At 41.9% G+C, this 27,138-nt stretch overlaps 2 protein-coding genes across 27 annotated transcripts in view; one reads left to right on the forward strand and one right to left on the reverse strand.

Moving 5' to 3' along the window:
- The window catches only part of adgrl3.1 (adhesion G protein-coupled receptor L3.1), a 149,442-nt gene extending 124,519 nt beyond the window's left edge, over positions 1 to 24,923 (reverse strand). For 11 of the 20 annotated variants that reach the window (XM_061771366.1, XM_061771348.1, XM_061771365.1 and 8 more), the window contains exons 1-2: positions 24,593 to 24,921; positions 6,701 to 6,781 (exon numbers count right to left, since the gene is read on the reverse strand). The gene's annotated coding sequence lies outside the window, so the exon portion shown is untranslated. Of the gene's footprint in view, positions 1 to 6,700; positions 6,782 to 24,592 lie in introns of all 20 variants that reach the window. The other 9 variants (XM_061771367.1, XM_061771364.1, XM_061771361.1 and 6 more) reach the window with 2 other exon arrangements.
- A 1,600-nt stretch (positions 24,924 to 26,523) lies between these two features.
- Positions 26,524 to 27,138, forward strand: part of si:dkey-92j12.5 (multiple PDZ domain protein) — a 48,365-nt gene continuing 47,750 nt past the window's right edge. For all 7 annotated transcript variants that reach the window (XM_061771368.1, XM_061771369.1, XM_061771370.1 and 4 more), the window contains exon 1: positions 26,524 to 26,771. The gene's annotated coding sequence lies outside the window, so the exon portion shown is untranslated. The remainder of the gene's footprint in view (positions 26,772 to 27,138) is intronic.

A 27,138-nucleotide genomic window follows, 5' to 3' on the forward strand; every position in this document is an offset into this window, starting at 1 on the left:
TTCAGAGAATCTGGAGAAATCACTGCATGTAAGCGGCAAGGCCGAAAACCAACATTGAATGCCCGTGACCTTCGATCCCTCAGGGGGCAGTGTATCAAAAACCGACATCAATGTGTAAAGGATATCACCGCATGGGCTCAGGAACACTTCAGAAAACCAACGTCAGTAAATACAGTTCGGCGCTACATCCGTAAGTGCAACTTGAAACTCTACTATGCAAAGCAAAAGCCATTTATCAACAACACCCAGAAAGGCTGCCGGCTTATCTGGGCCCGAGCTCATCTAAGATGGGCCGATGCAAAGTGTAAAAGTGTTCCGTGGTCCGACGAGTCCACATTTCAAATTGTTTTTGGAAATTGTGGACGTGGTGTCCTCTGGGGCAAAGAGGGAAAGAACCATCCGGACTGTTATGGACGCAAAGTTCAAAAGCCAGCATCTGTGATGGTATGGGGCTGTGTTAGTGCCAATAGCATGGGTAACTTACACATCTGTGAAGGCACCATTAATGCTTAAAGGTACATACAGGTTTTGGAGAAACATATGCTGCCATCCAAGCAACGTCTTTTTCATGGACGCCCCTGCTTATTTCAGCAAGACAATGCCAAACCACATTCTGCACATGTTACAACAGCGTGGCTTCGTAGTAAAAGAGTGCGGGGACAAGACTGGCCTGCCTGCAGTCCAGACCTGTCTCCCATTGAAAATGTGTAAAATACGACAATGGAGACCCCGGACTGTTGAACAGCTGAAGCTGTACATCAAGCAAGAATGGGAAATAATTCCACCTACAAAGCTTCAACAATTAGTGTCCTCAGTTACCAAACGTTTATTGAATGTTGTTAAAAGAAAAGGTGATGTAACACAGTGGTAAACATGACCCCGTCCCAGCTTTTTTGGAACGTGTTGCAGCCATCAAATTCTAAGTTGATTATTATTTGCTAAAAACAATAGAGTTTATCAGTTTGAACATTAAATATCTTGTCTTTGTCGTGTATTCAATTAAATATTGGTCGAACATGATTTGCAAATCATTGTATTCTGTTTTTATTTATGTTTAACACGTCCCAACTTCATTGGAATTGGGGTTATACATCAGCGGGGAACAAAGTTCAAAGTTGGTTGGCCTACCTGCTACTGACAAATACTCGCTGTGAAATAATACAGAAGTTGTTGTTGTTTTTTTCTGCTATTTTTTTAAGCAAACTTCAGTCTCAACCAGGTGTGTTAAGAGAAGAACTATTTGTCAATAAGTTAAATGTTGCTTCTGCGGTGAAACAATGAAAGCTTGAGATTAAAAGACCAAGAGCTTCCATTACAGTTCACTTTCAATGGTGGACTCCAAAACCAAAACAGCACATGATTTCATGCTGCCAAGTCATGAGCCTCATTTAAGCCGGCTCATTGACCAAGAGAAAAAAAAACGTGTTGCATGAATGGCTAAGGCGGAGTAGCTTGAGAGGAAGGAAAAGGTTGGATGGCTCTTGCACATCGAACACAGACGCAGCTGGCCGCTGCTCTGCGAAGCCATCGTCACCCAAATGTTCAACTGGAACAACTGAAGGTTAAGTGCTGAGAGGTCAAAGCCCCGGTGGTAGTTGTTGAGGGATTTCAAGTGCCGAGATTTTCACAGCCGCTGTAATAGTCGGATTCCAAAGCATGACCTTTCATTCCCAAGATCATTTCCTGTGAGCCGATACGTTACTGTGGGTCAATACAAGTCCAAAGAGGCCTAATGTACAGATGGAGGACTCGGATATAGCCGGCCTGATAGATAGCAGAAAAGCCAATACTGAGCTAACTTGCATGATCATTTGTTGACAATGCGCCATTATTTCACTAGCTGAATTGAATCATATTAAATCCCACCACCAATTAATCCCACCATCACCCCATTTTTTTTTCTGCTTGTCATTGCAGCTGACATTGGTGAAAACAAATTTTCTGACAGGAAATATTGAACTGCAAATAATCTTCTCTGTAGGAATTAAGGAACTAGAAATAATCTCTTCCAAAAGACACAAAAAGACAAAGAAAAAGATGACGAAATTTAATCTGCTGCTTGCTCAAGTGACAGCTGAAGCAGCAATTTGTGATTAAATTCCAAATTCTTTGAAATTCAGGGCGACTTTGGAAGTTTCACTAAATACTGTATTTAATAATTGTTTCCTATTTATGGAAAGACCGTCAACCAGACAAACATCTAATGATTGATTGATTGATTGACTGTGTAATGATTGTTGTTTGCGTGGTTTATATTATCTTTAGTTTTGTTTCATGTTATGTCTTATTTCCTTGTGATCCATGTTCATGTCTTGTCTCGCTCGTTAGGTTTTCGTATGCACCGTTTCTCATCCACCAATCAGCTCCCTCCCGGCACTCGTGTCTCGTCCAGGTGTGCCTCGTTGTCTCGTCAATTTGTCAGTATTTAGTTCCCTGCTTTCGTTCAGTCCGTGATGGAGCGTTGTTGTCAACTGTCACGGTTCCTTAGTTATTTCCTTCTGTTTGTTTATTACTTTGTGTTTAGATTTTTGGAGTTTTTGTCTTTTGAAAATAAATTTTTTTTTTTTTGGGGAGTAATTCCTGAACACTTGGCTGTCTCTCTGCTTCCCTGCTCTTGGGTCCACCTTTTGCTTCACTGCCACAAAAACTGTACCAGACTTATTTGTGTATTTCTTGCGACACTCTCACTCCCGTTTCGTCTTCCATCACAGCGTCTATCAGGTGTCATTTTACAGAGACATCTGCTTAGTGTCCTGCTCTCTAAGCGTGTTTGGGTGCATATCGGCGTGCGCACATATGTGCACACTAGGGAAGATGCCTGTTTTTAATTGTGCTAGCCCATCTGGTGGTTCTTGAGAACAGGCTTGCATCTTACAGAAAAAAACAATACAGAAAAAAAAAAACATGCGGGCACACAAACACACACACTCCACAAGTTCTTTCCTCCAAGCCCTCAACTTGGACCCCGCACAAGCTTGTACCGTTCCTCGAGCAGCTGGAGGGACAGCATTGACTGGCAGGGTTTCCAATATGGACCCCTTTGTTTTAGGACAAAGGCCTCTCCACTCAAGGCAAAGGTCATATTCTTGAACAATAAGCTTGTTTTAATGGGTACTGATGGCGGGGGAACAACGGAGCATTTACATGTGTGTGTGTGTGTGAGAGAGAGCCAATAAAATGAGTGTAAGGGCTGATGGAGCTGGCCTTTGAATCATAATAGCATACAAATGCTAATATACAGTACACTCACCGAGCAAAACATTCGGTTAATTAGAAAGTGTTCTCGGTATGAAGTGGAGCGCCACTGTGAGCCACAATAATAAACAAATTGTTAATTAATACCTTGCTGACTGTGTCAGTCAAACTGAACATTATCCGTTAATGGCGGAATTTATGATTAATGCCAGCGGCCATTTCAGCTTTATGGTACACTCAGGTCCACACTATGTATATGAATGCAACTTTTTCATTTGTATGATTATCATATGCTGTATTATTGGCATTTGTGCATTAAAATATTCAGGTCATATTTGAATTCATAAATGAGAATCTGGTTTTCTTAGTCCACCTTGTGATAATCTTTACATGCGATCATTTATTTACACAATGAAACTGATAGTGGTCATGTCTGATAATGTATGAAATTAAGTTTGCGTAAATTTGCACGTAGAGCGAGAAAAACATGCCTGCCCAACATGACGACTGATATGTCCCCTTTCCTGTTGTTCTTTCTTTGCTTCATTGTCTTGGCTAAATGAAGCATTTGTATTACAGAATTAGATTTGAAAAGGGGCATTGCGGCTCTTGGGAGAACCAGGAAGGGAAACATGAGGGGTGACACGCTGAACAGGAAGTTCATTAAGGCATACGCCAACGCATATCCACACAGATAGCTCGTACACAATATTAGGTACACCAGCACGATCTCATTCGGAAGCCACTAAACGTTCTTTGTTTTTACAAATCATGTTCAGTTTGGATTGACACTGTCAGAGGTATTCATTCAACAACATTATTGTGCTTTTTAGTTGACAGTGAGGTAGAACTGCGCTTGAGTCATTTCTAATATTTTGGTTAACATCGTTCGCTACATGTGAGGGAGGGATGTAGATGATGTCCAACAACCAGGCACAGTATCATAAAGATATTTTGTAAACGGTAATGCACACACACACACAAAAAAAAACAGTTGTTTGTTTGGTGGCTTCATGGTGCAAAATATTAAGAGCATGTGTGTGAATTTAAATTCAACTTTCTGACAGTTTCAATGAAAACAGAACATAATCTTTGTGAGGGCAGTATTTTCATACAGTTCCTGTATTATATTTAATTAGATTGTGCAAGTATATGTAATGAAGCGTCTAAGGAGTGTAAATTATTTTGTACTGTAGTAAAAATAAAAACAGTTTGGCAAGTCAAAGAAAAACTTGTCAAATGACGTGCATTCATCGTATAAAATAACAACTTGTGAAACATTTAAGCTAACAAAAAAAATAAAATCTAGGGACCTAGAACAAAAAAAAACTAAAATGAAATAAACTTTCATGTTTTTTTTTATACATGAATGATGTGACATATTTTTCCTTTTTTCTAAAAAAACAACCCCCCCCCACACTTCAATAAGGATGTTTAGGCTGCCTGCCGATAGCCAGGAACAGCACCCTCCTCTGTCGCCAATAAATTGAAAGTACAAGTCATCAGGCCGACTGGAGAAGACAGTATTTCTAATTAAAAAGGTGCTCGTAAATCCGCCATTTTACAGGCCTCGCTCAGCTTGTAAATGCACTGTAAATAAGTTGCGCTGAGTGGCTTCGCGGACAGATGCAAGCCTGCGTTCGCGCTCCAACGTCCCTCGAGGCCGTCAAGCCGCAGCGGGTTGACTGAAATGCAAGCGATCGCGATGCCGTTTTGTGCTGTGCAACGTTTGGAGTGCGGCCTTGACACGGACGGGACGTGATCGACGTGAAAATTTCGTAGCCAGCAAACAGGCGCCTCAAACATCTGTCACCAATTATCATATAGACCGAGTTACTTCTAAAAAGTTAACAACTAATGAACACTGAATGTCTGGCTATGTAAGTGCCACATGGTGGAGCTTCTGTGTTGTTTTACTGTCAGACTTATTGAACTCGACCTCTTCTTATTTACCTTATATATTATTTAACAGCAGTTGATTTATCTAGATGAAGCCGCATCAGCTATCATTTCCAAATGGGGGGGTGGGGGGGAGAGGAAAATCTAGATTGTTCTACTGTACGTAACGAGCGCTGCACATTGCGTGCTATTTGTGTACTCTCACATCACACTGTCACATCTGATTGCATTACCAGTCTGAGAGGGCACATTTGTCCGACCAATTAGTGCACTTTCTGGCACAGATGGAGCCCAGAGATCCCCAGAGAGAACAATGGGTCAAATTTGGGTCCTTAAAAAAATATCATCACGGTGCATACAGCAGCTTCTGCAAAAACAGCACACCAGGTGCGTGGGTATATCTTCGTGACTGTGGCCCAGGCCCGCGCTGCGTATGGCAAACCTATTGTGACTCATTATCTCGGTGGAGGTTAAAATGATGATGGAGGGACATATTGTGTGCTCAGCCTGTTGTCACAAAGCATAAGATTGTGTATTATTTTCAGTCATAAAATAATGCAATGTCAATTAATAGAAGAGCGCATACAGTGGAACCTCCGGTCAAATACATTTGAAGTTGTAGAATTTCGAACTCAATGAAATCTTGCTTGAGCATTTGCAGCCCTTGTTGTTTGTTATTAAAGCTGTTTTTATTCATTTGTTGTTTTATCGTGTTTTACTCTTGCCCTTTCAAAATGTTATCCTAAAAAAAATGAAATTTGAGCTGCATTTGATTTTATTTTACTCTGCCCTGGTCATTCGTATTGAAATTACAAGAGGATTTTGTGTTTTATTGATTTAACATGTGGTTCAACCACTGATAATGATGAGTCAAAATGCTACTTAAAACATTGCCTGTACAGTATATGCAGGAATAATAATCCATATTGATCCATGAGTTTCTTATCCACTCTTGATTTATTGCAACTTGAAAGTGACAAGGCAAAATGGTGAATGCGATTTGGCTGCAACCAGCAGAGGTGCTGTTGATTCAACCGGTTTCCGATCTCAAGACCAAAAACATGACGTCCCAAATCTTTGCATGCAGAATTTGTATGCTTGATAGGAGACATGCATCAAAAGGAGTTCAGAACATTCAGAGAGAGATTTGTTTAGGCGGTCTATAGTTGATCAAGTTTCCATAACTATTAAGGTTTTCTGATGGTGGCTGTTTGACGTGGAAATTTTTTATGCTTTTGTCCCGCTTGAAAAAGTGAAAATCTAAAATAATGACTGTTGTATGTAATTTGTCTTTAGCCACACAATAATGTCGTAGGAATTTGTACAAAATAGTAAGGCACTATTTTTTTTCACAACTACCTGAATAAAAAATTATATTCTTAATGAATGTTAAGACAATAATATTAGCTTGGCAAAACTACATTGGCTCAATAAAGTTCTATTTCATTGCAGTCATGTTTGTGTTGCGGTAACTATTTGGGGTTCATCCAATGATCATTCTGCTGCTAATTAGTCTAGAAAGCTAGTGCTGAACTTTCCGTATGAATTCCCATTCAATTCTTCAGAGAACACGATCCTACACTCGCACCTACCGTCACATTCTTACCTTTTATAGCACACTTTGCTTTGTCAAAGTGATATGAATGCCCAGGGAATCACATCTCACTGGCAGCTGGACGTCCAAGTCCTGCACAGAGAGAGAGAGAGAGAGCAAAAACAACGATAAAGCAAAGAGATAGTGGGAGGTACTGGCGGTTATTGGAGCTCACTGAAGTTAAGCTCCAGTCATTTTTCACAACAGAGACAGAAAGCCATAATGTGAAGTGAATATGGGCAGCACTGTGAGAATAATGGGACCCTCCAGATTGTTTGAATAGCCATAAGCCACTCAAAGAAAAGAAGCACGAGGCCATTTTCGCTGCCGATTGCTTGTTTAGGGTTTGCAATGATGTGTGCGCGCAAGGTCCTCGTGTGGCCGTGTTCTTTGTCATGTAATGACTCTGGAAGTGGCACGCTATCAAAGTCCATGATGGCGTAATGGTCTACCGCCATGCCGATGCGTCAGCTTGCGCCAGGACAATTGATTTAAATGGGCACCGTTTCTCTGACAAACACCACAGTCCATTTTTCAGTCAGTCAAATTGCCAGTTTGATTTCTGGCATAGAAAGTAGCATTTATTCAGTTCGGGTTCTTTCACATCTGTTCGTCGCTTTCTCTAGTACGAATCACTTGCTGGGTTCAAGTCCGCCCCGGTTCAGTTCGTAATCGACACAGTAAAAATTCCAAACATTCCAAAATGAGTCCCGATGTCGCTTTCTTCTCTTATTGGTCCCGAAAATGTCAACAGGAAGAAGGTTGTCAACAGGAAGTTCTATTGACTCGTGAGTGATAAGCAAAGAAAGCGACACAAAATGGATCCAAACTGATGTTTGCTAAAAAAAAATAATAATAATAATAAATAACGTTACGCTGCACACAAACGGAAGAAGTTACCAACAGAAGTCACGGCAGACCCAAGTGAGAATGTTTTGAAGTCCAGGTTAAAATCTCCAATTTATTTCTCATGCTTTTTAGAGCGTTTCCACTTTTAAATGATCTTTCTTGCAATGTACGCTGTTTTCTGTTTATAAGCTGTTTTTAAATGCTTTTAATCAAGTAAAGCACAGTGAGTTACCTTGAGTATGAAATGTGCTGTATCAATCAATTTGCTTTGCTTTGCTATTAGATCTTTTCAATAAAAGTATGTTTTTGTGGTTTAGATGATAATGAGTTCTGTTTCATGTTTTGTCTTGTGTTTGTTGTGACCCAGTGTTCATGGCTCGCCTTGCTCGTTAGGTTATCATTTCCACATTTCCTCGTTAAGCCTGTTCCTTGTGTCTACCGATCAGCTCCCTCCAGTCACTCGTGTCTTGTCCACGTGTGCCTCGTTGTCTCGTCAGTTTGCTTGAATTTAGCGCCGTTTTCTGTCAGTCGGGGTTGAATCGTTGTTGTTGTCAGTCAGTTCCCTGGTCTTTTTTCCTTTTGTAGTTGTTTGTGTGTTACTTTGAATCTTATTTTTTTTTTTAGCTTTGTTAGTAAAGTACTTTTTTGAGTATTCCACATGCCTTGTTTGCCTTTTTGATTTTGAAAATCAAACATGCGTCCACTAGCCCTTGCCTCCAATACCACGAAAAAGCTCAATCTTGACAGTATTTTGCTCAACGTCGATATGCCCATCCAAGGCCACGTCCGTTAAATTACTGGTCTAATCAGTTTTGATGCCACCTGTGGTGCGGTTGGAGCGTATCAGAACACTTCCGTTAGCTGCCGATGCTATCAACGAATGCTGTTGCACTATTGCGTGCATCACAGAATGCAAGGAGGAAGTGGCTACATTAATGCGCTTATACGCATGCTGTACCTGACTGAGGTCAGATGGCTTTCACATCACATGCAAAATTCACTTAAGTGTCTTTCTGTTCTGATTCTGATTTGTCCATCTTGTCACTATGGGTATCTCAGTCCAATACCAGCTTAATCCACAGTATGCAAACTAGTCTCGCCAAGGTCAACCTGAAAGCGAAAGTGTTAAATGGAATAACACGGTGTGTGCTCATGTCGGCAGCTGCGTGGCATTGTTGTTTGCCGCAACGACTTTCTCGGTTTGGCCTCGGCTTTGCCGCGCAACAATTGTTGCCAACGTTTCAAGCCAGACTTTGACACACAAAGACTAGGAATTGCAACTCAAAAAGTGCATCGGTGTGCCGAGCCAGAATGACAGAAAGACATTTATCGAGGATTAAAATGCTGATACACAGCCTATCGTAGCAATCCTCATAGCAGCTGTGTGCAGAATAAGGGAAGACATCAGAGCAGTCTGATGGAACTCTTCGTGAATGCCTTGCGGTGATTTTGAGGCAATGTCGTGGCACATGTTCGCTTTTCTGTCCATGAGTTCAACTCTGACCGTCTTGCAGAAAAAGTGAAATACCTGTACAATCGGGCTTCAGAAAGCAAATAGCAAACACACACAAACACACACATCTTTGATTGATAGTCAATCATTTGCATGATGGCGCTGTTATTAACGATCAGAAAAAAATAACGGAAGAAGAATACTAAATCTACAGTATGTGTAGGAATCACAAAGTACCTTGAGATACAAAGTTGCAATATTTTTTCAACGATAACAAGAGAAAGAAAAATAACAATTATCCAATAATTGATATATTGGGGAAAAAAACAATCACAATACAACACTGTCTCTGTAACTGAAGTCTAGCAAATGAATCATACATAAGAGTAAAAGAATGAAATAAATTAATAAAAAAATGATATTCTCATTTTTTTAGGGGCATGAAAACCTGTATAGAACACAAACATTTGTTATCATTGATTTCTTACCAAAATGTCTATTTTCATGTTCATTTAATCTTAAAGCATTGAAGCTGACTTATGTTTATAACACTTTCTCAGCTTTTAATGGGAGATAGTTACTAAAATGATATCGTGATGTTATAATTTTCATAATTCATAATTTGCATAATTCATCATTCAATTTAACCGTGACTTTACCCACCCACTGTTGAGATGTGCTCTAATCGGAATTGTTTCAGTCATTACTTTTTTTTGTCAGTCACCTGCTCAAAACATCTTTATTCAACAGACTAGGGAGCTAATTAAGACACGATTCATTCATCGTGGAGAAATGCAAGATTCACATTCCATTAAAACACTCGTCATTAAAGTGCACATCGGACAGCAACAGCATCAATATTGGATGGAGGTGTATCAATACTCTACTGTGAGCGATAACAACGTGATGTATTGCAATATCGATATTTTGCCCCATCCCTAATGAAAATATTTTTAACAGGGAAAAAATGTGAACGCATTCACCGACTGTAGCGCCCACGTCAGTGCCGCGACCTCCGCGAAGCTTTCCAGCGGGGCTGTGCAGTAATTGTGTCTATTAGGCAGTACAAGAGGCCAGGAGCAATACCTTTCTGCTCGAGTGGCCAGAGACTGCAACAAAGGACAACACACATACTCCTAAATATACTGTACATGTACTTTATGCCCAACGTGCGCATGCCTGAACTGGACGACGGACGAACGTGCCGGAGGCGACAGCTCAGCGAAAGAAATAAGTAAGGTGTGAAGCCCCCTGGCCCCCTCTGCGCCCGCCCGTGCAGCATCTTAATTCGTGTCTGGCCTCTCTCAGAACACAGAATTCATTATTCACACTGAGCCGGTCAACAATGCTGGGATCAATGAATGACGAATGGAGGAACAGAGGTGGAAAGAAACAGATCTAAATGTGTAGGTGTGAAAGGAACAGGTTGGTACAAGGCATGAAATGAGATTTTTCATTAGAACTCGTTTGCATGAAGGGGTGAAAAACTCCAATGACTAGATTAAGCAGCCGCCACTGCAAAAGTTCATGCATACATTAGCTGTGCACTACTGCTTGCTTCGCTCCCACAAGAGAAACACTTGAAGACAGTATTTTGTTTTGTTTTTCAAATAGAAAAGTGAAGAAACGCACAGAAGGCCAAGGCCAAACACTTCCCACAATTGCTTTGTATCAAGACACATCTCTTTGTCTTTGTCACCTTCACTAGCAATGTTGATTGCCAACGTGAGACAGGTCGTCCGCCATCCGTGGCCATCACGTCGCAGATGGGTTTATAGTCCGACTGTTTGCTACTGCGCGCTTGCAGTCAATATACTACAACTTTAAAAACAATTTATTTTTCCACAACCACAACCTTGCCCTAACCTTAACCTTCATGCACAGTTACTGCAAAAAAGAAAGATTAAAACATATATTTCTACAGGGTTTCTCAATAATAAATCTAAAGGTCAGTTTCTTTAATCAAAGCAACTTGAGGATGATACATGGTTTCAATTTTCCCATTGGTCCCGTTTGCGTTCCCAAAGGTCAAAGACTTGTGGTCCAGAAAACGTAAACAAGTCAGAGGGTTGAACATTTTCTTCGATTAGTGGCCAGACAGCAAGTGAGGGGGGAAAAAACATGTACAAATACTCAGATTTTATTTAGCAGAAAACAAGGGCATCTGCACTTTGGCTCAAGTGACAGCATTTAGAATTTTGGCACAATCTGGATATGGTTCATGAAATCCTAAAGAGAATACAAAAATAAATCAAATTTGATCAAATGCAACCTGTCAACTTGAGCCTCGCATAATTGGAAAATATGTCTACAACCCCCCACACATGCACACAAAAAGCCTACTTGCAGTAAATCACAACTCCATGAAATGTTTAAAATCATTCATCATGATATAAATAATATTTTATTTTAAATCATATGTTATATGTTGTACTTTTAACACTTCAATAATGAGATGTGTGAGGCATATTCATGACATTGTTCGTCTGTGACTCCGCCCTGAGCCGTCACCTTATTGTGATGGAGGAGCATGTGCGTCCTAATGATTGAGGGAGCTAAGTTGTCTTTAGTTTTATGCCCCTGGCAGGGACGCCGAGGGCCAAGCAGGTCCTGGTGTGCGAGCAGGCAGGAATGCCTCAGAACCCTCTATAACAAATGTAAACCGAACGCGTTTTCCCTTGCAGGTCGCCGCGCCCCCATCTGGAGACAGCCCCGGAGGTGGGGCTCAGTGGCGAGGGCCCGGCGGCTGGGCTTGCAGCCATGGGGCACAGAGCGAAGAGGAAGGGTGGCGGCCCAAGGCAGAGCCCTCGATGGTCTGATCCGCGGCTACGGGAGATTGTTCGGAGGCCGAGGAATGTCACCTCTCCGGCAGGGAACGAGCCCGAGCTGCCGTTCGAGGTCCAGAAGTTCCGAAAACATATATTCGGCCTGGTCTCACGACGCAGCTTGTGCTGTGGTGCCAGTCATCTTGAGGGGGGTTGGACTCTGGTGTTGCCCCCGGTGAGAGGAACCGAGCAGGTGTGGGCGCACGTATTGACCCCCCCAACGACCCCCGGACAGCTCGGTGCCAGTACATTGGGGTCCACCCGGCGGACGAAACGGTAGCATCCGTCCGCACTAAGGATGGGTGCTAACTGTTGTTTGTGCCTCCGCGCCAAATAGCAGCTCAGAGTAGCCACCCGTCTGGAGAGCGCTCCTGCTGAGGGTTCCCTGGTTCTGCTTATGTGGGCAATGACAGTGATGCCCTCACCTGTGGATCCCCCTGGAAGAGATAGAAGTGACTGGGGAAAGGGAAGTTTGGGCTTCCCTGCATATGATTTTGCCTCTGTGACCGGACCCCAGATAAGCGGAAGACATTTTCTCACTGGTCGTTAATTTACCACTTAGTGTTTTATTGTTTTGACATAATTCCATTATGTATGTGTGTGTGGATGTGTGTGTGTGTGTGTGTGTGTGTGTGTGTGTGTGTATATATATATATATATATATATATATATATATATACTACCTGTTAAGAATGTTGAAATGTTAATAAATGACAGCGAACATGATAGCGACAGTTTCACCCTGGAACACATTATTTCTTAAATAATTCATTCTTATAAGTAAAATAGCGGGTCAATGATCAGCACGCCACAATTTGTATGCAACCTTCGGGCTTCGACTCTATTTGGAAATGTTTTCTTTTTCCCTCTGCTGACTGTGAGTTTTGTAGATAAAATAAAAAAAAAAATGAAACTTTAAGGTGACTTTTTTTTCTCACAGTAAAACAATATTTTTCTCTCGCTGTGATGGGTGAGTGATCACCGCCATTACTCACAAGATGGCTGTTTGTAACTAAAATGACTCGACAGCACATATTCATGAAAGGCTTTTTTTCTTTGTAATTATGCCTCCGACAACAGATTGCGGCACGAGACACCCAAAATGGTGCGGATGATTAGATTACAGATTTACGTGGCGCGTTCCTTTCAAGGGTGCGGTCCTGTTCATTGTGAGGCCACAACTTTCGCAGCGATCCGATACGCTAAGGATAAGCAATATGGACGAGTAATGTGTATATGCGGCCAAGCCGAGCGTAAAATTAAAGACTTGTTGGTGTGTCCCACATAAATCTGTGAAAGAGCAAGGAAGGGAGGTGTGTGATTAAACTAAAAAGGCTTGATTTGTCCAGTGATTGTGAGTCAGTGAACTGTAATCAACAGCACTCAGCACCAATACAATGAGACTTTTCAATGTGTGCCCGCACACGCAAACAAATCAATCCGACCTTGGTAATAAACTGGACAGACAAAGAGTATTGTGACACACCTCTTCATCAATTTGTGAATTTATCAGGGCTCAGGCAAGACCTTCATCTTAATTATTCATCTTAGCAAGACATGGACAATTATATTCTTCCAAGACACATTTGGAAGAGGGCCACTATTAATAATAATAATGAATCTCAAATTCAAATCCTAACTCCACGCCATTTTCTCTGGTTTTGCACCTGAAAGTGAAAATACCTTTCAAGGACCTGAATATGTCATGAAAATATTGCTATTTGCGGCCAGTATATTACCGCTGTGTCATATTCCATAAAGTTGTCATTGATATTACCTAATCGACAAAATACAATGAAAAAATCAGTCCAATGACTTGGAAGACTGGCAAGCATTTTGCTGTTGCAGCATGACTTTCTGCCCCTTGGTCCAAATAAAAACGCACGCTTGTATGCAACTTTGATGTGGAACGGCTCAGTCTCTTCAAATCACTTTGCCATTTGGGATGGGCATTTGACAACATTTGACAACATTTGACTGCTGGGACAATTAACAATCCATTTGTTTTGACATTATTGTAATGAGAAGAGCTTCATTTATCATTTTGGCCAAAGTCATGCAGTCCTAGCCTTTTTAATTTTTAATGAAGTAGAACTCAAAGAAAGGCCTCTGACCTTCAATTTTCTTTTGGATGCATACACACAAATACCCTCTGAAACAATCCAAAGTCTTGTAGAAAGTCTAAATATTCACTTGTTAAGGGCTTCCCAGTAGCCATTACATATCCAAGAAGTTCACTTTATAAAATCAAATACACAAATGTTGTTTTGAAATGCAAAATGTCATTTACCAAAGGCTATTTCAGTGCACCCGCTCTCCCAAAAAAAGGTCCCGGTCCAGTTCCCTCTTGATACGCGTGTCATCGATCATACATGTTGCTGAGCAAAAAACCAATCGGGAGGCCCGGAGTGTGAAGACTCTCCTGGATAAACACGCATGCAATTTCTCACATGGTTACAACGCGCACGGTCCATGCGAGGCACTGCTGCAGGCCCGCAGGCCGCGGCGGTGCTCATCCGTCTTGGCGTGACGCTATCAGACTCCTTTACGAAAAACACTCCGGTGGCGTAAATGATTTTATTGCACGAGGCAGAAGATTCGTCCGAGGGAACGTGACAGGCGCTGCTGCGGCCGTGCTCGATTTGATCTCAAATGACTGTCCTGTCCTCAGCTGAGACGAGACCGCTGTGCTTATTTTAAAGTCACCTGCTGCTGAGGGGGCTAAAAGTAACCTCGTAGATTTAAGCACAGATCTCCATGCGCAGTTATTCGCAGGGATTCGAGTTTAGGCCCGACAAGGTGCTATATTTACACTTCACACAGGGAGAGGAGCTTCGGGGGCAAAAACAAAACAACACAAATGATTATCAAAGCATTGATCACGACTGCATCTGATAATATCTCGGTTCCGTCGAGCATGACCGCTTGGCCCTCCTCCTCATCTTCAGCCAATCACAGCGCACCATCAAGGAAGCTCCAGATCAATACTCGCTGGCACATATTCTCCAGGCAATGAAAACGCCAGCATGTCGATTTCCATCTCAGCTGTGCCGCCATCCACCAGCAAATAAATGACATTTATTGTTATTTTCTCCAATTTACTTTTGAAATGACATCAACATAAGTTTAATCTTGCATCTGGGTTAACGCTAAAAAGAACCAGATGTACAGAGAGAAAGAAGATGTATGTAATGCAGTTAGAATAAAAGCCCAGTAAGCAGGAAATTTAAGAGGAGCCCGGGGACGATGCTATTACATCAGGCCCTGATTGCGGACTCTTTGCTGAAGAAGGAAAAAGACGCGGAAAATATCATTTGGGCGGATACACAAGAGGCGTGTGAACACAAAGGACGGCATTGCAGCAGTTTGTAAGAAATGTAGCATCACGTTATGTCAAATGTAACTGCAGCAGCACACAATTGCACTCCCTATCAAAAAAAAAAAAAAAAAAAAAAAACTACATTAGCGAAATTAGTACGATGACCAAGAAGAAAACGACTATAGCTATTTAACATAGAACCGTCCAGTATATGGGACTTTGTTTTTGGAATATAAATAGAATGTAAAAAGAAAATGATCACATATATAAGGATACATTTTCTGTTTGTGTACATTAAGCATCTACTGTCATGAGATTAGGGAGGTGAGTAAGTAAAATGGGAATCGAGTATTAACTATCGTTTACTGTAAGCACTCTACAAACAAAAAACAAAGCGGCAGTTGAATTCATTTTAAGGACCGACACATCTGATGTGTCGATACTGTATCGCATGATGTCACACTATCGCTTTGTCGATATTTTGTCCTTGCCCAAAAACGATGACGCAACCTGTACAAAATCATCCATCGTCTGAAGTCACACGACATCGTCTGTGTTTGCAATATATGCTGCATTTTCAAACTCTTCTTTGGGCCGTTGATAAGAGACGCGAACACGGCACCGAGAGGTTTACACCCGCAGCCCTGCCGTGACCTCATTGTTCATTGCCCCATAATTCAAATCTGCTCTGCCGCCTTGCATCACTTTGTGGATGACTCATTTCCAAGCGAAACAAGGGGGCCTCCTAAGCGAGCCATTGTCAAACGGCCCGGCGACGCCGCTCGGAATTTCCCCCATTAATACTGTGGCGACGGACCAAAGACACATGTGCATAACATGCGCGCACACACATACACACACACATCCAGTTGAAATTGACTCAATTGGGAAGAGGGGAAGCGAACTTAAGCGCTATTGTAAATGAGACCAAAATAATCAGCGGACCTTTTTGAGCGAGCTTCTTACAATCACTCCGGCCTTGTACACGCATTCTGCATTCAGATCCTACATGGCGCCGTGCGTATGCGTGTGCGAGCGTACTAGCCATGTCTGTAATGACATTGATGTGTATGTCGAGTATCTGTAGGAGGAAAGGCATGCTTGTGATTGTGTCTAATTCTATTCAGCGGTGACAGTTTAGAAAGAAGAAGAACGAGGTGAAGGGCAGACAGAAGAAGAATTGATTGAAAAGGACTTTTTAGGATAAAAGATGGCTGGATATCGTCTTAGTGAGGAAGATGGTGTACATGAACAGACTTTGTTTTTGTTGTGAATACAAAAAAAAAAAAACTTGAATCATAGTAATAATTTAAGAACCATTTTCATAATAAAACAGGATTATTATGAACAATAAATGCAAGACTAAATTCCCGTTCTTCGAATTGACCATAAGTTAACTGAAAAAAATCACCAAGACTGCATTATAGCCATTTTGCCTCTATTCCTCCCTCCAACCATAACATAAAAATAACCACGTTCACAATACACAGCACCTTTTTAACGCACAATTACAATATGTTTACTTACCTATAAATAGTAATCAATGTTGTCACAGGAAAAGACAGACATGAAATCAATTGAGAGCTTGATAAGTTGCAGTAAATCAATGGACTTGAGTTTCAGCAAGACTCATGTTGTGTGATAAAATGAACGATCACAGAATCACCACAGTGACAATTCAAAACATACTATTTGTATTATACATTATATACATGAAATCTGCTATCTGCAGGATATCGCTATACACGCCCGTGAATATTCTCATTCATCCAGGTCATTGTGTTCTCGGGGCCTCGAGCATCCGATCGGCTGGCGCGCGTCGCCCGAGCGTCGGCGTTGGCACGCCTCAGCCGCGGACGGCATCAGTCCCGTTCAGTCCCACCGCAGTCGTTCGGGTGGAAAACAAATAGCTATCGGTGATCGCAAACTTATTAGGAACGCACAGTTCATAGTGCAAGAATAAAAAAAAAATATAGTTGATTCAAAAAACTTTTACTATATAATTATAATATACACGTATTTAATAATATACTTGTCACATTTTAGAACAAGACAAACTAGAAATGTTAATTGACAAAAAAAGAAAATCCCAAATTGGCAGCATAGAGCAATGATGACGGTGGAATTATGTATTTTGGATAGAAAATCCAGCCTGATCTATTTTGATGTGCATTTAATTACATAATTATTCATCGTGATTAGTTGATCGAAATCAGTGTTAGTGGGTTGAATATAATCTTTTTGTTTGTCCAGCCGAACATCAATACTAGCGGCTGATTGCGCAATGCATCCCCGCAGATGTTGTTTAACAGTGTGATTACAGTTTCCTGCTGAACAATACAACCATTGAGCAGGATTACGACATGTATCACAAGCAGTACACACACACACACACACACACACACACACACAGCTCTACTCGGAAACAGCAAGAGTCTGGCCAACAGTTTACATTTCCTCCCAACATCCCAAAAGATGGAGCGTTTTTCCAGGCTTCCCAACAGCTGCTGAGTAAGATGTCTTTCACTTCGGGGTCGGTCTTGTCAAGGCCATCGGTGCAATGAGTCAGTCCGCGTCGCGAGATTATAAAGCCGGCCACCGAGTCCGGCTCCCCATCTTTAGTCGGGCAGACGTTTAATCAGGTTGCAAAGTAATGGTGTCGTGCTCTCACGCCGAGTGAACCCCTAATGGGGTTGAATTATAAACGTGGCCGGCTTCGCACGTGCGGAGAGAAGTGAGTTGTCGCCAGTCCGGGGTGGAAAATGCAAGGAGCGGCGGTAGGTCTTTGAGGGTTAGCTAATGGATGCTGGAAGGGAGGACGTGTTAACACATGACCGAGAGCTTTCGCTGGGTGAAGAAGACCGTCGAGGTTCTGGCCTCATTAATTCAGAACAGCATAGATATGTCGTTGAGCGCTTGCAAAGGGGGCTTTTCAGTGAGCTTAAAGCAGAGATCAGACTGTAAATGTGAACCATCGTCACATTAGGAAGTAAGGCTCTGAAATCCAGTCTTCCTTCTTCTCATTGGCACTTTGGATAATCATCACTGCAAGGCGTTTGTGTTTCACAGCTTAAGCCAAGGGTGACTATTTATTTATGCAGGAAGGTTTGTTGTCTCAATGAGCGAAAATCAACCTTCGCCTCTGTTTGTCTCCGAGGCTCAAACGTTTATCTCGACATGCATGAAAGTAGCTGAATAAAGCACCGGCGCCGAGGTGGTGCAGATTCTTTAAGAGATTCCTGATAAAAGTGTTTTTGTGGAAATCAGCCCTTAGGTTCTTTGTCAACGCTTTGGACTTAGCAGCTCTAGTAACCCTTAACTAATAAAACAAAGCTTGGCAGACACTGAGAAAGGACGCTTTATCTTCTCATTGATTTATTTTATATTTATCTTTTCGGGCTCACAAACAGTCCCATTGTGCTTTTTGCATCTGTCATTCATAGCAGTCAATCTTGTGTGGTGTAGCATTTTTATTTGTATTTTTTTAACTCAGTGAGTTTAATGAGCATAATTTGTCCTAGCCAAAAAAAAACTCACTGCAAAACAATCGACGTTTTTGTGGCTACAGATTCAGCGCTGCAATATAGAAAAGAGTTTCAACTCTGAGACTGAACACAATGCATTTCCTGACGCTGGTTATCCGGACTTTGCCATAGGAAATAATGGTAATCGAATACTACAGCGTAACAAGTAACATTTATACTTGCATACAAGTGTAAAAATAAATGAACCACTGGAGCCGTGAAAGTGACGCTACAGTACGTTCAAAGATTCTTCATCATTTTTTTAGTGGAACTCAGCTCTTAGGTTCTTTGTCAACGCTTTGGACTGTAACAGCTCTCGTAACCCTTGAAGAATAAAATAAAGCTTAGCAGACACTGAGATACGACTTTCTATCTTCTCATTGATTTATTTACTCTTTTTAAGCTCACAAAAAATCACATTGTGCTTTTTGCATCTGCCATTCGTCACACTGATTCAAGTGTGTTGAGTACTTTTTAAAAAAAAAAACTTGAGTTTAATGAGAATTACATGCCTTAGCCCACAACCACTCACTGCAAAACAATATTTTTGATGACTATTCAGAGTTTCCATACATAATACAGTGGAACCTCCACTCCTCCACAATCAATTTCCTGGCGCTGCTTTCCCGTGGGAAATAATGTAAATTGAGTACGGCCATTCCACGGTCAAATTGTTGTCCTCATTAAACCTTTAATAACTGTACAGACAATGTTTTAAATCACATCTTACCTGTTATGCAACAAATAAGTTCACCAATACCAATATAAATGTAGGAACAATAGAACCCTTTAACTTCACTAACACATGATGATGTGCGATGCTGAACTGTATCTCATTTACACATTTCATGTGCTTAAAAATTTGATACTGCATGCAAGATATGTTTCATAGACTTTTGATGCCTGATTTTAGACCTCTTAATCATCACCACTGGCTATTCATGAGCCACTCATGTATCACGTCCCCCTAACGTTCTGCCATTAGCCGACTTTCACTTTCCACACCTAACAATCCAACAACGCTCTTGTCACATGCAGTTTGTGTCACAGCCTGCGTCTGTAGGCAGACTCAAAAGCTGGCCAGGCGGTTTCAATTTATATGCAAGCCTTCCAATCTGCGCATTATTGCTTTCACTGCTTGGCTGTTGTGATGCGCACAATACCAGAACGTTGTTACGTATGATTTTAGCTAAATTCCAGACTCGGTAATGTGACGACGATGTGGAGCGAAGAAGAGTAGCAGCAGGGCAAAATGGAGCGTGACAAACTGCACTGCGACTCCCTCGCTTCCCCCTAAGTTAATATTGAGTCGTGGCGATGACACACTCCTGTAGTACAGCGAGGTGAAGCGCTGTCACCAAATGATTGCGTCAGTGTGCGATTGTGGGCCAGGGTCACGCCCTGCCCAAAACTTTTTTAGTTTCTGTGGTGAGAAAACATATGGAGGATGCAGGTCACCCTAAATATGGTCTACAAAAAAAAATTTCTTGCTTTTTTTATATATTGAGCTTGCCTTAGCGTATACTCGAGTGTACATGAATTCTGTCTGTTGTTACACATCAACCCCGCCAAGATTTGCAACCCAAACCTCTCGACTGTGAGGCAGATGCACCGCCATACTGACTCCATTATTTCCTATGGGAAACACGTTAAATTTAAAGCAAATCGGATGTTGACCAGTGTGCCAAAATGTATTGTCTGTTCACCGTCAAAGATTGTCATGTTTTTTTTTTCTTCACTTAGCGTGATTAATACATTTTCGTTTTTTTCAGTGTTTCTGTAGTAATTCAGCATATGTTTATGGAGTGCAGAACTTACTTTTGGAGTAAGTCAAGGCTGGTCTAGTCTAGTTGAGGCTAGGCTAGTCTGTCCTAACTAAAACGTCTTGCATGAACTGATGAAGCCTGCTCAGATGTGAAACGTCTTCTAAGACGACCAGAATTATTCGCAGGCACCGGTAAGTCGTGGTTTGGACATGAACAGACACGCTGATCCTCATGATGCTAGAAATAGTTTGTTTATATTCCCAAGTGCAATTTTGTACAATTTTTTTTTTAGCGATTACATTGCAGAGAATAACCAGGAAGTTTAGATGGAACTGCGAAACCCAAACCACACCAGCTAATATTTACAATTGTTAAAAATCACCGCTACCCACTTTGAATATGATTCTTTATACACAACTGCGTTGCCAAAATTGTCCTTTTAGCATACTGGTGACCTGATCAACAAAAGCTCATCTCATCTTTCTCACTTACGACATTGTCAATGAAATGGAACTCCATTGCTCTCCGTGCTTCTCTGTTGATTAAGTTTTATTGAAGCTGAGTCACCAGCATAGCTAGAAAAGAGTCGATTTGCTTGTCATCATATCCAAGTGTGTATGTATGAATACACGCGTGCGTTAATGCTGCAGACAAAGGTTTACTTTCATTATTGCTGGCTTTCAATGAGACCACGAGGCAAGCGACGGTGAATCTTTTATTCACATCACAGGCTGCTTCTATTACTGCACAGGATTGAATATTGTTATATCACTCACCACATTCCTAACCAAATATTGTGCAGCATTAACAGCGCTGAAACAAACAAAGCCATTAGCCAATGAAGTGGAACACCCCGAACGTGCACAACAATCATAATTTGCACACAGTTTCTCCCAACAAGCAGCTCAGTCTGCATTGTGAATCAAAACAAGTGAAATGAATTTGTGACCTAATTAAAGAAGCACGTTAAGACCCACAGGGAGAGGAGCACTTCTTGCTTACTGTACTTGCTTGCATGCCCTTTTAGTGCATTGTCTAGTATTTTCCAGCCAGTGCTTCACATCCAGTGCATCGCTAATGTAACTGTTGCTGTTAGGGCACATGACCCGAGATGCTCGTTGACACGCCGACACGGCGAAATATGGCACAGACGCTCGCCGAGTACGATCGGTATCGTAAACGTCAAGGATCGATCGAACCGCTGGAACTGTAAGGTATGGGAAAACAATAGAAATGCAAATGTGCACGACATGTTATTGATGTCTTTCAATAGCATGTGAGAAGACAACAAAGAGTTTTAGGATGAGGATGACAATCCCAAAAAAAAACCTCAGTGAACAGACTGTCTGTCTGTCTGTCTGTCTATCTATCTATCTATCTATCTATCTAACACACTTTGACTTTAAAGATGTCCTGAAGACTGCTGTTTCATTCATATTTATCCCAGCTTTTAAATCTATGATTTGATTTTGAAAGGTGCCTAACTCAATCTGGGGTGTGATAGCATGTTACCATGATGTGGCATAGGAGGCCATCAAATTGAATTGGATTTCACTGTCATTATTTGAAAAGAGACAAATGAAAGCAACACTTCATCTCGCGTCAGCTCACTGACTAGGGAGGGGCATGATAATTGATGAATGAATTCATCGATCATGTGTCGCTTGGGTGAAATGTATTGTTGTTTAATCATGACTTTGATCAACGGCGACAAAATGGAGTACAGATGCACTGTTTATTCAATCTCTACTGGTTTGGTGTCAAAACAGAAGTTGTAAGGAAACGAGCCACTATTACACAGGATTACTTTGCTCCATATGACGCCGGCATTGAAACAAGAGTTCGGCACATTTGAAGAGATTGGCCCATCTTATTAAAAATCATGTTTCAAAGGATAACAAGCAATGAATTCCATTACGAGATCAATAACATTTTGTCAAATGCCCCTCCCAGCTGACAACGTTCGGGGAAATATTTTGGGGATATCTATCTGCGCTTGTGTGTACGTATATTTTCATTGATTTTGAATCAGAATCAGAATCATCTTTATTTGCCAAGTATGTCCCAAAAAGCACACAAGGAATTTGTGTCCGGTAGTTGGAGCCGCTCGGGTACGACAACAGACACTCAAGTGACTGAACACAGAACACAAGGGCTCCAATATGTTAATTTTTATTTGAGCAATTCTACTGATGAAAAACATTATCTTGGCTGTCGCATCATGTTACCATGACGATGTTAATGATAGATAGATAGATAGATAGATAGATAGATAGATAGATAGATAGATAGATAGATAGATAGATAGATAGATAGATAGATAGATAGATAGATAGATAGATAGATAGATAGATAGATAGATAGATAGATAGATAGATAGATAGATAGATAGACAGACAGACAGACAGACAGACCTGGTCAAAGTCTGCTGTTTACTCCCGAGACTATGACACAGCTGTCGTAGTTCGCCAAAGCGGAAGAAGGTCAACCGTAATATCGGCAAGGGATGTGACGTCACGACGCTTTGTGCAAAGAGCCAGTTGAGCAGGAGTTCACGCAAAAAATGGTTGCACTGTAATTGGTAGATGAGAGAGAAACGCACGTGATGCTCTGTGGGATGGTTTTCAAAAAAGGAGACCTTTATATTTTGGGAGCAAATGAAGGGAAAACACGAAAGGATCATTTTGACTTCAGCCAATCCGTTGATGACAGATGTTAATTGAATATGTATCTGACATTTTTTGTATATTTTATGGGGATTTGGACGGGAGCAACTGCTTCTTTCTGTAGATTTTAGCGAAATAGACTAGCCTTAACTGAGATATCATTTGGACATGATGTGACATAAAACGCTTCTCAAGATCATATCGTAGAATTTGATACAAAAAGCACTGCGATGAGCAAACAAATGAAGGCCGTGCACTTTGACTATGGTCATTGTATGAATTTATCAAAAATGAGATAAGCCCCGAAATGAGACATGACATCACGCTGCTATGATGTACTATAGAAGATTTTTTTCCCCTCTGGAAACATTTTGTTTGTAAGAATCAGGGAATTGCGGGCAAACGGAGGCACTGCACTGTACCATCGCGTCGACTCACTCTAACAGATGTGCTGATGACAGATGTTTTAGTGATATTTATGTCATCCGCAAACATAATGATGTCCTCGGAGACAGGCACGCGCTTCAACAGATGCTGCCAAAATGGCAGTGAGGTAAATCTACGTAGATAGAAAAAAAATAAAGAATATAGAAGACATTTTGCACACCTGACACTCGTATTCCTTTTTTGGGCCGTTGCAATGAAAAGACGAGTCAACGTATTGTCGCCCTACGCTCCAAAGCAGCCTTAGCGCTTTGGAGCACACACAAAGAATTTGCAGTTGCACACTCCGTCCAAGCTGAGAGCCATTTGGATGCTGAGAACGGATGCTAGTGATTCACAAGGCTCAGTGCAAAAAAAGAAAAAGAAGAAAACAACACACACACACACACACACACACGCTCACACTCAAGCACACACTGAGGACAAATTGCCATTGAGGGTCATACAAGGGAGTACTTTTGCTTTCCAATCCACATTTTGTGTCTGGAAGTGTGCTCCCGATAACGCGGCAACAATTTGGCATCAAAGCTCGTCGTTGTGTTTCGGAGGAGCACCCGAAGAGCAAAAGACTGGGCCACCTTTGATAGTTTTCATCAAGGTCATTTACAGCCCCGGGGCGCCTCCTCCTCACTAAATAAGAGTCATAGCTTCCACGTGATTGACATATCCCCGGGTGCTTGGATGACAGAGTGGCCGCATTGCCTCTACCGCTCGCACCCAAAGATTCCAATATATCCAAATGCCAGCCTGCTAACATGGCAGAAATGCTGAGAAAATGAAGACTGGCTGTCATCCATCACGCCGCACAGCAGTGCATATGCGGAGCAGAATAATAATGTTTGGTTTTTTTTTTTTCTTCTTTAGTATCAACACATCTCACATGACTGTGACGCCCGCGCAGCCACACAAGTGACATTAAGAGCCGAAGACACCCTGTGCATCCAACGAGTGTCGCCTCGCAGGCCGCGTTCCCACGAGCGAGTCAGGGTCGCCAAGCCGATTGCGACGGGGAGCCGCACACGGGTCGACGTATGAAAAGCGAGCAATGAAAAGATTACCGTGTCACTGGCGGGCGCGCATCCGAACACATCCGGAGCCCGAATCGAGCCCTCTCCCGTACAGTCCTCGGATGAAAATGAAAATGCGCAAAAAGAGCGCGCTTGCTATCCCGAGCCACGCAAGACGATGGACGGATGCAAGTCCGCTGGAGTGTGCAGGAGAAGGAGGAGAGAGGCGTATTTCTTTCCGCCTTGTCTCCTCCCGTCCTCCCTCTCTCTCCCTCCCTCTCTCCCTCTCTCCTCTCCTCTCTATCTCTATCCGTTGCCCTGACGCCTTTATCCCCTTGTCTGACTTTTCTCCACAAGCGCCGTCAACTCACTTGCGGACGGTCAGCGATGACAAAGCGGTTTTGTGTTGTTGTTGTTGTTGTTTTTTTTTTTTTTTTTGTAAAATTGAATTTGATTTGATCTTTTTCGAAGGTGCCAAGCGGATGCGAGCGCGTCGCCCGGCGACATGAGGCTCGTGTGGCACGTGGGGAGGCGGGAGCGGGGGGTGGGGGTGTTTGAGGGCTGGGGAGGTGGTGATGATTTGTGCCAAGGGGATGCACCCAGAAAGAAAGAGCGAGAAGGGAAGAGCGGAGCCATCAAGAGGGTGGAAAACGTGGAACTGGATCGGACTCCGAGATGTCTTGAGTTCGGGCTCCACCTACCGCGTGCAAACACACAAACGCACGCTGAAGAGGTTGCAAACTCCCCAAAACTCAGATGACCTCCAAATGGCCAAACAAGACACGAAGACGTCTTGTTCGCTGGCACAGAAGACAACTTGCACTGCTTCCCAACTTCAATTGAGCCAAGGTGCATGTTTTACATTTGAACAATCTAACAGCAAACATGCCACACCACCTAACAAATGTCAGAAAAAAAATTGATATTGTTCTGAGATAATGACGATCTAGTCTCAGTTGACTCCGTCGTTGTGAAATATTGGCCTGATTAGTTGAACACAAAGGTATATTCTTCTGAATATTCTTCGTTATATATTCTTCTGAATCGGTTCAGTGATCGCGAAAACGACCGCAAGTGGCTCCCTCAAGTGGTACTGAAAGAAGCACTGAATTAAATGTGCCTTATGTTGCATTAGCTCCATTTTTTTTTCGAATCCAACACAGTACATTTGTTAATACAGTTCAATTGTATTCAACTTTTAATGACAATACTTTCACAACAATGGCAACAAGTGTAAACGTGGGTTAGTTGTACCTGCTGCCATCTATTGGAAGAGAATGTAATTGTTCTGACTCTCACTATATGTCGCTGGCATAAATCGATGAAATACGATACATTATTTTGCTGAGTCATGTTTAACTTACTGTCACATCAATCAATATCAATACAAATACCGACGTGCCTGCTAAAAATTGTGTTGTTGTTTTTTTCCGATTCTCAGTCATCCAGGTGATGGTAACCCGTTAAGGTTGAATTGAGGCAACTCGACTCTTGTTGTTGATTCAATTTGTTGTGTGTGTGTGTTTTTTTCTTGTTTCCTGTAATTGTTAAAAAAAAAAAAAAAAAAAGTGTCAGGTTGCCATTTTCTGTTGAGCCTAATGTGCTGTAAACCAAGAAAGTCAATATAAGACCACTTCTTTGCCGTCATTAATATTATATTATAAAGATGTATTTTATTCTTCTAGTTAAAGTGATATGGTTGGTCAATATATGAATTTGTATTGTCCTGTTTTATATCTTTGTCTATTTCACCTTCATACTCAGAAGTTCCTCAGAACTCGAGGAGTTGTTCATAGTCAAGTAATGATCAACTTTTGACTTTTAGTTGAGTCGTATTGCTCTACTGCTGCAGCACACAGCTAATAATAATAATAATAATAATAATAATAATAATAATAATATTCCCACAAGTCTTGCATGGGGTGTGCAAGTGTACCTAATGTTGTGTCCGTGGCGCGTGAGGGCAGAGGATCAGTGTCCGACATGCGCACTGGCGTCCTCGCCAACAAGGCTGCAAAATAAAACAGCGTTTGCTTGTTTGGTGGCAAGTGGTGTGCCAATGCATTGGCATTGTTGCTCAGCGGAAACTTTGCTCTTTTGGTGTCTTTTTTGTTTTTTGTTTTTCCCCGGACGAGGCGCTGAAGGTCCTCGGTGAGTCCGGGACCTGTTGCGCTTCGCCCACGGAGCTTCACGCAGCGGCCACGATGACGGTCATCGTGCTCGTCACACGGTAATGGACGCAACTCGACGCTGTCTGTGTATGTCATGTCCAATTAATAGCTGGCGCGCATATTGAATTAGTCTAAATGCTTCTCATATTGATGTTGCCTCGTCTTCGTCGCCTTATTAAGAGAAAATACGTTGGAAATAAGCCGTGAAGGACATTTACGCTATCTGTTGCCCCCCCTAATTAGCTTTTCAATGAGACGTTGTCATTGCCAACTGAAATCATTGGTGCAGTACACACTCATTGGACACTTCATTAGGTACATTAGGAATGGTCCAATCCAGTCAAAGCGCTGCAGCACAAATTCTGTCTTTATGAAGATGATCATGCTACACAACATATGTTAGTGGTGGGGGGTAATTTAACACAA

Source organism: Phyllopteryx taeniolatus, chromosome 4 (genome assembly GCF_024500385.1).
Source record: "Phyllopteryx taeniolatus isolate TA_2022b chromosome 4, UOR_Ptae_1.2, whole genome shotgun sequence".
In the NCBI taxonomy this organism is placed as follows: Eukaryota; Metazoa; Chordata; class Actinopteri; order Syngnathiformes; family Syngnathidae; genus Phyllopteryx; species Phyllopteryx taeniolatus.